At 41.1% G+C, this 13,725-nt stretch overlaps 1 protein-coding gene and 1 long non-coding RNA gene across 27 annotated transcripts in view; both read right to left on the bottom strand.

The window, feature by feature from the left end:
- The window catches only part of ESRRG (estrogen related receptor gamma), a 615,477-nt gene that overhangs the window by 417,921 nt on the left and 183,831 nt on the right, over positions 1-13,725 (bottom strand). For 20 of the 26 annotated variants that reach the window (XM_038586131.1, XM_038586130.1, XM_038586132.1 and 17 more), the window contains one exon: positions 12,829-12,920. The exons of the other annotated variants lie outside the window; for them this stretch is intronic. The gene's annotated coding sequence lies outside the window, so the exon portion shown is untranslated. The remainder of the gene's footprint in view (positions 1-12,828; positions 12,921-13,725) is intronic. 26 annotated transcript variants of the gene reach the window in all.
- Positions 576-3,447, bottom strand: LOC119868037. Its single transcript, XR_005385699.1, has 2 exons — positions 3,389-3,447; positions 576-2,371 (listed from the first exon to the last, which is right to left on the bottom strand). It is a non-coding gene; the product is annotated as an uncharacterized LOC119868037 (long non-coding RNA).

The raw sequence follows: 13,725 nt of genomic DNA on the forward strand, positions 1-13,725 counted from the left end.
AAGCAGGCTCCCTCTTTTCCTGGTTTGTTTAAAATGGGCCTGCTGTTCAATGTTCATGATCTCCTTGGGACAAAAGATTCTGAGCCAAGCAAGAGAAAAAGGCCACATAAACAACTCCACGCCCTCTCGGACAACCCCAAGATCCGGTACAGCTTGGCAAGCAAAACCCGGGAATGAATGGATCAGTGTTTCCCAGCGTTGTTGGACCCAAAGGGGCACCTGGGGCGCTTGTGAAAATACAGAGTGCCAGGCTCCTGCCCAGCAGGTCTGGGCACATCTGGGACACACCGAAACAGATGGATCTGGCCAGGTGCTCTGAGGGACACACTGTACCTTCGTATATGCGTAAAGAATTAAATCCAGAGTCCGAGAACCCGAGGAATTGCTTTCTGGCCTACTCTGCTACGCGACCAGCGACTTTGACGCAACCAGCCTCCGCCCAGCAAAACTGAGAACATCCACGGAACAGCACTGAATCGGTGTATGTTCATGTGGTTCCCGCACACCCCGAATCCAAAAATCGAGTGCTTTGGTCATGTTTATTCTGCACAGGAGAGGAGGACAAGAAGTTCTGATGGGCTTTTAATTTTATTTTTCAACTAAAAAGCAATAGGAGACAAACTGGCAATTTAAAACTCAGGTGAATGAACTGGCTCCTTTTGGGAGGGAAGAGCCTAGCAGGACACAGCATTTGCAGCAATGGTTCAGGGGAAAAAAAAAAAAAAAAAAAAAAAAAAAATATATATATATATATATATATATATGTGTTTCACTTAATGCCATGGACAGTAGCTCAAGATGTTGAAAGAAGCATATAATATTTCCCCTGGGGGATCCGAAGGTAGCAGAGTCGGTGACAAAAAAGCCTGGAGGACTGAGGTAGGGAAGGGAGCTTTCATGTGGTCAAATGAGTAGCCGGCGTGCAGGTGGAATGCTGAACACGGCGTGCTGTCACCAGGCTGGCTCCCCCAGCAAGAAGAATAGCTCAACACAGCCCCAATTACTAGATCTCATGGACACTCTGTCTCACTGGAATACAACTTGTTGGGGGATTAGTGTCTAGAGAGAAATTCTCAAATAAGCTCTTACTAAAAGACCCGACGCCTAGCTAGGGCAACTGCTTCTTTTTAATTCCAAAAGCAATCCGCACCATAACCCAATAGTTCAGCCCTCTGATAACTGAGTAAAATCTAATACTGTCCCTGAAATTTTATAGACATTCCTCTCTTCCTGAGGACATGAATAGTATATATACACTGTTCAAAGGCTCGATTTTTCTCTTTTGTAGCAAAATGGCAAGAGCCTATGGGAGAGCGGAGCCTGGGGCAATGTTCCTTTCTGCTTAGAAGCCACCTGCTAATCACCTGCAAATAATAACAGACTACAAGGGAGGCGGCCCAGAGATGGCCCCTCACCACCAGGAAGGGCAAGGGTTAAGTAGAAACAAAGTGAGGGAGGCTTTCTTGGCCTGAGGGGACTCTGCAAAGTGACCAATGAAAGCCTCCCCAAGGATGGATTCAAGGGGCTGAGGAGCAGCAGTTAAAGATCAGAAGCAACTTGAAATGGGCCAACGAGCTGGACTTCAGAAGGAGAAATAAAAAAAAATTTAAAAAAAAGTAAAACCACCTCCAAAAGGCAACACAATCGCAGGACCAGCAGTCTCTTGGAAAGTGACTTGCTCTGCCTCTAGGCTGAGAGGTTGAGCTTGATGAGTTTGGCCCCTAACGAGCCCCCCTCATCAAGCTGCTTGCAGAAATGCTGGCACTCGTCCTCACCAGGGCAGGACCAGTGCCACACTGACAATGGCACGACCGAATGGAGTTCCCGGACCGTTAAGAACACCAGCTTCGAACAGGATGAGACAAAAATCTGACTATTCTTTAACCCGGGAGAACACGGGGCAGACAACTCAAAGGTCATTCAAGGCTTAGGGAAACTGTAACTGAGAAGTCGTTGAGGGAAAAGAGTTTAATCCAGTTCCAATCTTTCACTGAGGAAGAACTCAGGCAAGTAAGGGATTTTGATGGAACGAGTATGAATAATTATTTCCTAACTACTGAAAAGTCAAGGAGAAGAAAAGAGCCCAAGCTAGTCCAGTTCTTTGGATTGCAATGGACTCTAGGATAGATTATTCATTGATCTCATAGCACTGAGGGCTCTTCCTCTGTGAAAATGGTAGAGTGGCTTTGAATGGAGACTTCACTGGTTCTTCCTTTGCCATCGCATCTTCCCCAAGTGCCTTGTAGAGCCAAACTCCCCTTCATCTTCCATCCAGCTCTCCCCTCTGTCTCCAAGATGATGTCTTATTTGAGGGTTGGACTCAAAGTCCAACCACTTCTCAAGATTTACTACCAAGATTTACTGCCATTTACTAAAAAAAAAAAAAAAAAAAAAAATTACTACCATGTGAATTCATGGCATGCATCTTCATTACCGTCTTCACCGCAGGGCTGCTGGCGCCCAGTTGAAGCATTTCTTCTCCCTCCTATCTAGCCTCCATGTGCTTGGACATTTTTGTTGACTTTGCCATGCACATGGATGATTCCTCAATCTACTCTTTCTTTGCTGTTTGAATCTACCAGCCTTGGCACCACCGACCAGCACCAGGTACTTGATTACACGACAGATTTTATATCTAGGACTTAAAATACTGGCCTCCTGTAAAAACAGTCCCTCCACCCCATATCCATAGATTCATGAATGGGAAAACAAGATGTGAAATATATATCCAATGGACTATTATTCGCTTTAGCAAGAGGTAACATTCTGATATATGCTACAACATGGACTTTGAACACATTATGCTGAATGAATAACCCAGACTCAAAAGGACAAAGTGTATTACTCCATTTATGAGGTACCTTCAATAATCAAACTTCACAGTCAGAAAGTAGCATGGTGGATGCTAGTGGCTGGAGGGACAGAGGAGAGGAATCACTATTTAATGGGTGCAGTTTCTGTCTGAGATAACAAAAAGGTTCTAGAGATGGGTGGTGGTGAGGATGGGTGGCTACAAAACAACATGTATGCACTTAATGCCACTGAAACATACACTTAGCAATGGTTAAAATACTAGGGAAATAAAAGCCCAACCACCCCAATCTGTATATAAATGCTCAAGCCACACCTACATCAAGCCTGATTGTGCTTAGTTTTAGAAAAAGCATGGCAGGCTCTGTCAACAATTGGGGGTAAAACTTTAAAATGTACCTCCCTTGCTCCCTTCCATCCTTTCTTTCCTTCCTTCCTTCCTTCCTTCCTTCCTTCCTTCCTTCCTTCCTTCCTTCCTTCCTTCCTTCCTTCCTTCTAACAAGAGTTATTTCCTTGGCAACCACTAGGACCAGTATAGTGCTCAAAGATGGGGCCAAATAGAATTTCCAGGGGGTACCTTGATGGCTCAGTTGGTTAAGCATCCAACTCATGGTTTCAGCTCAGGTCATGATCTCAGGGTTGTGAGACTCAGCTCATCTCGGGCTCCATGCTGGGTGTGGAGCTTGCTTAAGATTCTCTCTCTCTCCCTCAATCCCTCCTCATTCATTTGTTCACACACTCTCTCTTCAAAAAAACACTAAAAGTAAAAAATAAATTAAAACAACAAAAAAGAATTTCCAATCTAGAAAAGCAACAGTCAAGAAGCAACTATATGTCTGTCCCCTATACGTTTAGAAATAGGAGACAAATGCTCGGGATTTGTCCTTCCTAAGGAGAGGATGCTTTAAATAAATGTTTTTCAGCAGAGACCCATAATGTGAATAGGAGTGAGGCAAATAACAAAGATTTTATAGAAAAGAACATTCCAGACTGAGAAGTGCAGGTATGAATGAGAAAGAACGCCAGGTGTGGGGAAGTAAAGCAGTTTCGCTTGACTGGGGTAGAGGGAGAGCAGAGAAGCATGTGATGAGGCCTGCCCAGGGGTGACATTAAACACTTCATACTCTTTCCCTAAATGCCAAATGAGAGTATTGAACCAGACCTCCCCAGTCCCTTCCCGGTGTACAATGCCATTCAACTGCAAAGATGCTAAGTGTGATCCCTTGCCAAACACAACTGTCTCGCCTGTTAGGCCTCCATCCTCCCACGGTTTCTTCACAGAAACTGTGCCTGATTCCCCTCACCCCAAAACACCTCACCCCCACCCACACCATGTCACTCTTACCTCATCCCAATTATTAGGCCCCTCATGGCTTCTCTGGATCTCTCTCCTGTCTAGATCCAGGATTGACGTCCTCACCACTGTCCTCACTTTGCAGACATCCTGCCAAGTCGATTATGTAATCTTCCTCTCTGACTCACATCCCCTCTGAAGAACCTTTCTCTGACTCACTCTCCCTCTTCACAAATATCCTTCTTCTTCTCTTGCCATCTTTCTTCTTACTTTATTTCTGCTTCAGATATTCTCAGGTCTCTTCTGCATCCATATTGTTCTTTGGCCACCAAACGCTAAGGAACATGTGAATATGGCCCATTTCCAATTCATCCTGTCTAACTGCATCTGGGCCCTCCACCGTGAGTACCAGGTGATCCACTTATTCATGCTCAGTGCTTTCTCAGGCTCACTTCCTTCTGGGGTTTGTTTAGATTTATGCTCTCTTCAAGCTCTTAAGGGAATGACTCTGTATTCTAACTGCTTATTTTATGAGTACTCTCATCCCTCACCTTCTCTTGCCTTGGCTGTCCGTGAGTCTGTTTCCACAAATGAGCTTAGCCTTCCAACCTTTTTTTTTTTTTTTTTTTTTTTTTAGGGAAGATGAGAATTCTCTGTATTAAAGTGGAATATGGCCAAGAAGCAAGAAGTAGAACATGGTTCTTGCCCTTCTAGAAATTTCAACCTAGTCAGGAACATGATCACTATATACTTTGCTGTTTTAGGATGAATACGTAACTAGAATATATATTATACATCACTATATGTGTCACTATACCATGTATCACTCTCTACACTCTAAAATATCACTATTACATTTTGTTGGCTTAGGACAAATCGTAAGTGGTACCAAAGGGAACATTTCAACACCTAGGTTTCTTCCAGCTGAAGAAGTCAGGGAAGGCTGCAGAAAAGAGATGGTGCATAAGCTTGTCTTGAAGGATAAGTGGATTCGAGTCGGTCTGACAAAGATTTGTGGAGGGGTCCGTCATGCACATAAGTTTAAACACATGAGGTCCCATACCAGTTGTGCATTTTAAAGCGAAGAGCAGAAGAACATGATGGTGAGTGAAAACTAGAAGTGTGTGATGAGATAATGCTGTAGAGATTTCACTGCCAAGGTAGTCAGAAAGACCTCGTTATAGATAATGGGGTATTATTCTTGAGTGGCCCCCAGTAAGGCTTGAAAGTTGAAAGGCTGAAGGGCAGGTTCAGTTAGGAGGCACCTGTCACCATCTGGCCCCAGAGTGACTGGAGGAAGGCACATGGATATTAAAGATGACATGCACATTCCTTCCAATCCTCCAACACTGATCCCTGTCCTGTGTCCCATCCCTAATCTTGCAGGTCGAGGTGTTTCTTACCCTTACTAAGCCTTATGATTTAGCTTCTTCAATTCCATGCTCAGAGGTTCATTTTTTTCTTCAGTGTAAAATTAACTTTTTCTACCCACAAAGGAATACCTACTCTTTGTGGAAATTTTGAAAAATTCAGAAAAAAATACCTCTCCCTTGATATTAAAAATGCTATCCCTTGACCCCACCCCATGAAACCACATGGCCCTTCTTTCCCTGTCGTTTAAAACATACTGACATCCCAAAGTTTCCAGGTCTCCTTAACTTCCCATTTCCTTCAGCTGGAAACCCTACCTATCTCAGCTTTAAAGGTTAAGCTCATATATCAACTCGCCAGGAAGCCCAGCTGCACCCCACTTTCCCCTCCACCCAACTGACCCAAGTGCCCTCCTTGGGGTTCTCATGGCTCTGCAGGTGCCCTGTAGTCAGAGCTCTAACCAGATGAAATGGAAATACTCACTGCAGTTATCTTCACAACTAGCCTATGGGCTATGGGAATCAAATATTATGCTGAAAAAATATATAAAAGATTTAGAATAGGCACCTGGGTGGCTCAGTGGTTGAGCATCTGCCCTTGGTTCAGGTCATGACTCCAGTGTTCTGGGATCAAGTCCTGCATTGGGCTCTCCATAGGAAACCTGTTTTTCCCATCTGCCTATGTCTCTGCCTCTCTGTGTCTCTCATGAATAAATAAACAAAATCTTTATATATATATATATATATATGTATATATATACATATATATAAATATATAAAAGTTTTAGAATAAAATTAGTATTGTTTTTCTTTCTTTTGAGGGAGAAGGATCAATCTAAACCAGACAGAAAAATGTGAAGCCGCAAAAAATAAAACAAAATAAAACAAAATATCCAAACACTTCTCTGTGACGATAATCAAAGGCAAAATGAAAAGGTAAAAAATAAAATGAGAAAGATTTTTGCAACAATGAGGAGAAAGGGGGTTAATGTTCTTAGTGTGCAAGAAGTTTCAACAAGTAAGGAAAATAAAAAAAAAAAAAGGGTAAGGAAAATGATGGGTACTTCAACAGAAAAAACTGGCAAGAGAATAAGAAAAGGCAAATTCACTTAAAAAAGATACAAATGACCAAGAAAAATTAAGATGCTCAGCTTCCTTAATATTTTTTAAATTATTTATTTATTTATTTATTTATTTATTTATTCATGATAGACATAGAGAGAGAGAGAGAGAGAGAGAGAGGCAGAGACACAGGAGGAGGGAGAAGCAGGCTCCATGCCGGGAGCCCGATGTGGGACTCGATCCCAGGACTCCAGGATCGCACCCTGGGCCAAAGGCAGGCGCTAAACCACTGAGCCACCCAGGGATCCCCTTCCTTAATACTTTTTAAAATGCAAATTATAATAACCGTAATAGACACTTCCCAATAATAATGTGAGGCTGATACAACCATGGCTAACTAGGAAATGAGTGTTCATACAAGGTTGGTAAAAGCGCTATTTTACATAATTTTTAAACAATCCACTGAAGGTTTATTGTAAAATTACTTTGGCTCAGCAATCCCACTCCAGATATCTCTCCTACATAAATAAGAACACAGAAATAAGAACACAAGAAAAAAAGGGTTAAATGTCCATCAGTAAGGGAATAGGTAAATATAATATGTCCATTTAAGAGGATACTAAATATTTACTTACCTGAAAAGATGTGTATATGTTTAACCAGTAAATTGCAGCTTGATATGTGGCACGTTTCATTGTTTAGCTGTAAACAAAACTAGTTAGATAGATATCTCTATAACCATAGGAATATGTAGAAAAAGCTCTTAATACACTGTGAATGGTGCCTACTTCTGGGTATGTGTGGCAAAGGAAAGTTATGCTTCATCCACTAATTTTCTGTTTTCCCCCAACAGAATATTTTTTTTTAAACTCTGCCATATGTACCTTTACCTTCAGCACTTAGCATTCCTCACAGGAGATGCTCAGCAAATGTTGGTTAAAGGGAAATCGTTTCCAGATGATCATGAATTCTTAGAAATCTACCAGTTTCATCCATTTGCAAATCTAGTGCGACCATACATCACTGTTCACGTGTTATGTTTGTTCCCTGGCCCAATTATTGATAGCACCCCCTTCACTCTGCAAGTGATCAACTGGGATGAGAAGTTATATGGTTACCATTTTAAAATTTCACCGAAGCCCTTGGTGTTGTTAATTATCAATGCTTTCCACAAACTTCCTACCTTATCTTCATGACACTGTACGTTATGTCCTCCCATATTTCTCTTCCCTTTCCAATCGTTCATTCTCTCCATCACGGTTTCTTTTCGTTGTTCTTCTTCCTAACACTTACTTTTTCCCTAAAGCTTTTCTTTCTATGCTTAATCCCTGTGATGATGAATATTTTCTCACATCTACGTGCAGGGGTTTTCTCTATTTTGGGCTTGTGCTCCTTCTCTAAGCTGATTTGCCGGGAGGGCCTCGTCACTTAGATTCCCCACATCCAAAATGTTAATTATCTACAACTGAAGGAGTGCCCTTCTCTCTCCTAAATGATACTATTAGTTCAGTTTCTCAGAAATGCTCCAGGTGGCGGGTCACTGTGGTTTGTCATTTTTGCACTGAACAGCAGCAAACAGAGTGAACTTCTAGGTGCAACTGCCTGCATTTGAATCACACTCCTTTCCTTGGCCAGACTCTTCACTTCTCTGTACCCAGTCTCCCCATTTTATTTGTTTTTAATTTATTTTCTTTGAGAGTCAGAGGGGGGTGGCAGGGGAGAGGGAGAACACAGAGAGAGAGGGAGAGGGAGAAGTAGACTCTGCCGAACAGAGAACCTGACATGGGGCTGGATCCCAGACCCCAAGATCATGACCTGAGCCAAAGGCAGATGCTTAACCCATCCACCCATGCTACCAACACGGCATCAGGGAATGTGCAGTTGGGAAGAGATGGGCAACATGTCACAGCAGCACATATTTTTACCATGCAGATACGATGCGCACATCTCAAGAGCAGAGGTGATGGCAATGCATAAGGGGAAATAATTAGGAAGTGATGATTTTCAGTATTTGTTACATTTGTTTTTAGTATAGTTGATTTATTATATAAGAATAATTATATATGATAATTATATATTATAATTATATATTATATAATTATAATATATATAATTAATTATAATTATACATATATAATTAATATATAATTATATATTATACATATTAATAATCATATAAGATTATATAATTTAATTGTCATAAATTTATGTAATTTAATTTTTAATAATATGTCATAAAAGCTGGCTCATGAAATTTCTAGAAATTTAACAATTGGCCCTCAGGGTGTGAGTTAAGCTCCAGTACACCTCTGAGCCCCTGCTTCAAATGTTCTCCCTTCTACTCCAGCCTTCTCCTCCCTCCTGAACTGGCTCTCCCCCCTTCCCTCCACTGACCCCTGGCCTACCCACTTTACAATGCAGGATGACAGCACCCCACTTGCCTTCCCCTACCCAGTGATGCAAGCATTGTTTGAGGAACAGGATACATTTAGCACCTAAAAATGCATATTTCTTATCCTTTTCACTGATTTTTGTGTATCATCCTTTTCCCACCTCCAAGTTAGATCATATTTGTTTCAGACCAGTGGCTACCACCTGGGGACAAGGAGAAGGACTACATCTTTGAGAATCATTTGAGAACCTGGGGGCTTCTCAAGCTTTACCTTCTCTGCCTAGCTGATGCTGATACTTCATCTCCTATGTCTACCTCACTTGGATTTAGAAAGTCACTATTCTATATGTTACAAATCTTAGTACAACAAATGTCTATCATATAGGAAGCAGTCGGTAATTACTTGCATATTGAAGCAATCTGATATTTTAGAAGAAAAGTTAAAATTCTATTAATTACCTTAGTAATTAACTAAAAGGTAGGTTGTCAAGGTAGGTTTTTGGCTTCTTATACTGAAGTCAAAGAAACAACAATATGGTCTTAAGGTATAATAGCGAGAAAACAGGTTAACAAGTTAGGGTATTCCTTTTTATAAAAGCAATGAAATAAATGTCTGCTACCAGGGGCCGAATGCACAAGCACATTACCACATAGAGGATAAAGTCATTGACGCCTTTATTAATGTGAAAATGACTATTTAGAAATTCCTGCTGTCACATTCTTGGACACCTTGGAGACACGTAGACACATACACACATAAGCACAAATATATATGGCTTGATCATATACTCATTGCAGAGCATTTTTAAACTCCAAATGTGATGGGTAGGAGCTAATTTCATTAGAGATAATATTTAGGGAGCATTGTTTTTCTCTCACTCACTTTGAAATAACATCATAATTGTCTCTCACAGACCTTGACAGAAAGAAGAAGAAGAAGAAGAAGAAGAAGAAGAAGAAGAAGAAGAAGAAGGAGGAGGAGGAGGAGGAGGAGGAGGAGGAGGAGGAGGAGGAGGAGGAGGAGGAGGAGGGAGGAGGAGGAAGAGGTGGAGGAGGAGGAAGAGGAGGAGAGAAGGCTAATGGACTTCATGTTCCCATGGAAATTTTGGATTACATTAAAACAGTCAAAGATAAGCACCAGCGGTAAGGCATAAAACCTATATTTCAGGACCAGAATTGCAACATCACATCCTTTCTGAAATTAGAGCAGGGATTTCAGATTATCATTTGTTCAAATCATTTGCATTTCCCGGGCACATATCCAGTGGCAGAAGTTTCCTGAGAGGCATTCTCAAGCCATGCTGAAGAAGCCACCCTGAAGATAACACACTTGCAAACTCAAGGACTGCACGAGTGGGTCTTCCTCTTTTAATTGGTATTTACATTTACCCCAAGAAAGAAGACTCTTTTTCAGGCAGTCCATTTGGTGAAGAAAAAAAAACTCAAAATTTTTGGCCTCCCTCAGCCAGCAGTAGGCTTTCTGCTAATCCTCGGTCATAAATAAAGAGCATTGACAAAGACATTAAAGATGGAAACAATAAAATTGTCAGGAAGGGCAGGAAAAAGATTGCCATGATAGTCTGTCTCAGTTTGCAAAAAAAGGTATTAAGATCCCAACAATACAAAAATAGACTTGAACAATGACTTTGTTTTAAAGGGAGGGGGAAATTGCTCCCAACTTCCGAAGATGAGTGTCTTAAAGGTTTCATTGATTAGTTGATAAGTTTGCTGGTGAATGATTAGTCGATTAGTCAGAAAGGTTTGAATTAGTTACTAGAGCTCTGCCTCCCATGAATAAAATGCGGGGAGTGTTCTCTCTCTCCCACCCTCTGTGACAAATGATATCTGTTTTCTCCTGTGAGTTTGAATTTAAGAGCCACTGAAGCTCAGCAACAGTATATTCTGGCTCAAATGAGCTGAAAATTGCATTCAATTTGAATTTCAAAAATGGAGGGGAAGAAGGGGGGAAAAAACCCTCAACACTCATCAAGTCTCCACACTTTTCAACTACTTCCTGCTGCTTAGTTCCATTCCGCAGGGCTGAGGACCTGAAACCAGGATGTGCTGCAGGGGGAAAGAGCATCGCTGGATCCCTGCCCAGTCTGAGTTTAAAAATAAACTTTTAATAGTCAGGATCAAAGCAAACCTCACTTTTACGCACATGCATAATGCAGAATGCGACCCACCAGAGAAATAGATTTATCTTCTCCAAACTCAAATTGGCCTGCTTTTTTTTTTTTTTTCCTTTTATGTACTTTGGAGGTGATAAAGGTGAAGGTGTTTTCCCCGGGAAACTCTAGAAAAGTAAATTCTTTTCTAAATTAAAATTAATTCCTATTCAGCTCACCTAAGATCCTCATTCCGTCTTGCCTGGTTTTTCTCCCTTCACCTGCCTCACATTACAAAGCAGATGTGTTCTTGAAAAGTTGAGTGGACATTGATTTTTCAAATCAAATCATATTTTGAATGCTCTGAGAGAGCTGGTTATTTAAAGGAATCTTGTGATAAATTATTTTATAAAGCCAAGGTATTTTTAGAGCGCAAATAACTGTCCCTTCATGCAAAGGCACCATAAGCATAAATCTGAAGCCCATTCCGGTTCCTTAAAGCAGGGCACACTCGCAGTTTATCAGAAGCACAGATTTTAAGTATCACCAATAATTAAAGCTAAACTGATGCCACGCAAAACAACAGATGATATCCCGGAATCATATAACTGAATGATTTTTGGCCAGATCTCCATTTTTTGATAGTTTGAGCTGAAGGAGCAGAGAACACAAAACTCATTTCAATCCACTTCACACATGGAAACATATTCTCCCATTGCCTAAATTATTCTCAATTTGCAAATTAAGCAACTTGGGTGCCATGAAAAAGGTAATTCGACTTCTAAAGTGCCATTTTCCACATTGAAGCAAAAATCTGCTGAATGCTGCTCAGAAAATCTGACTTACTGCAGAGGGTTCAGTACTGATTTGGGGGGTGGGGTGGGGAGGCATCACCGTCAGGGAGCGTGCACAGATTTCCTGCACACCTACTCTGCACCAGCCTCTGCAGCTGGGACTGGGGGGTAACAGGTAAATCACCAGTATGACCTTGGAAGAGCTGCCATGGGGTGTGTGTGGGGGGGTGACCTTTCGTGAGTTGTGAACAAATCTGTGAGTCAGATGGAAGCAGGGACGGTTCCACCAAAAAGAACCTCCATATTCTGATCCTATCGGATTGTCATTATAACCGGGCTCACAAATGCATGAGACGGACCTGGGTCTGGTTGACCAACTGAATAACTGATGGTAACCAAGAACAGTAGGACGATTTTCCTTCAAAAATAAAGTGAAAAAGACTTAACATCTAGGCACACTTGAAAGTGCTAGGTATTCAATTGGTAATAGATGGCATGCCAAGTACTTCTAGTAAGTTCACAGAAGACAGAATTAAGAAGAGAAGGCTTCCTATCTCAAGCACAGGACAAGATATAAAGAAAAACAGCATTTTGCTTCTTGTGCAGCCCCAAAGACAAGAATTCAGAAACAGTCTAACCCTGACAGCCATGGCTTAATGGCCAATATAGTGAATCAATAAAAACAGGCTCTTTTCAAAAGGAAACCCCAGGGTCCCTGCAACACATACTCAGTAAAGTCAAATTTGTCAGAATATTCCATAAAATAAAACACTTTAGAAGCATGAAAAACGATGTTTTTTTTTGCATTTTAAAAGACAGAATGAGAGAAACGTGGGAGCCTCTTCATGAATGTTGTTAATGAGATACATGCCAGGACCACAGTGAATCAAAGCCATCAAGAAGCCACTTCATCCTATAATGTGTATCACCTGGCCTTAAGTTATATAGGTTTGGAAACGAACATTAATATCTCCTACTCTTGTAGGGGGCAGCTTACCTTTCAAACTGCAACAATGTTAGCGAAGGATTTTTTCCTTACATCTTCATAATTTAATATTGTTTCATTGATGAGCCAGTAAATTGTCAGCTCTATTCATTTATGTGACGTGAGCAAGGATCCAACCCAAAAAAAGGAAAAAAAAAGTGAGGTCAATTTCCTTGGCCGCTGCATTTAATAAAATCTCCCAGGCAATAGAGTTAAGCACACATTAGTAGCTACGGCTTCACACTCCCTGCCTTTAGCAAGTCTTTGATTTTCATATATACACACACACACACACACACACACACACACACACACACACACACATTCAGGGCCGTATTAATGCCCCAACTAAAGAACAGTCCTCATTTCTTATTTTAAGTTTTCTTTCTCAGCTTTATCAGATTTATTAATCTTCTGCTCCTCTCTTATTTATAGTGCACGCTCTAGTTAAGGTCTCAAAGCAGTTTCCATGATAACTCCCATTTAGAACTTTCAGAAAAAAATTCTATCACAGGGACCAACGGATTTTCTACTTATTTCGCAACAGACTCAAAATACACGAGTTTCTCCAAATATGAGGGTTTTGTCTGTTATTTCTGTGATTCTCAGAAAAAAAAATAAAACAGGTAAGGAGGAAGCATGAGTTTCCTGATTGGAAAAACTTGAAGCTTCTGTTTTAAGTAACTCCACAGTGAGTTGTAGGCCAACGCGCACTTCAAAATGTACTTGTTTGAGGTAGAACATTTATCAGGAGAAACCGTTAGGTGGAACCTCACAAAACTATCGATAGTCTACTGATCTTGACATATAAACATGGCAATTCCATGTGATATAACTGAAAGCCCTCTCCCATCTTTACCCCTCTCTAGAAGAAAACTCTTCAGAGCAACCCAGGAGACCCGCTGGACA

Source organism: Canis lupus, chromosome 38 (assembly GCF_011100685.1).
Source record: "Canis lupus familiaris isolate Mischka breed German Shepherd chromosome 38, alternate assembly UU_Cfam_GSD_1.0, whole genome shotgun sequence".
Lineage (NCBI taxonomy): Eukaryota > Metazoa > Chordata > Mammalia > Carnivora > Canidae > Canis > Canis lupus.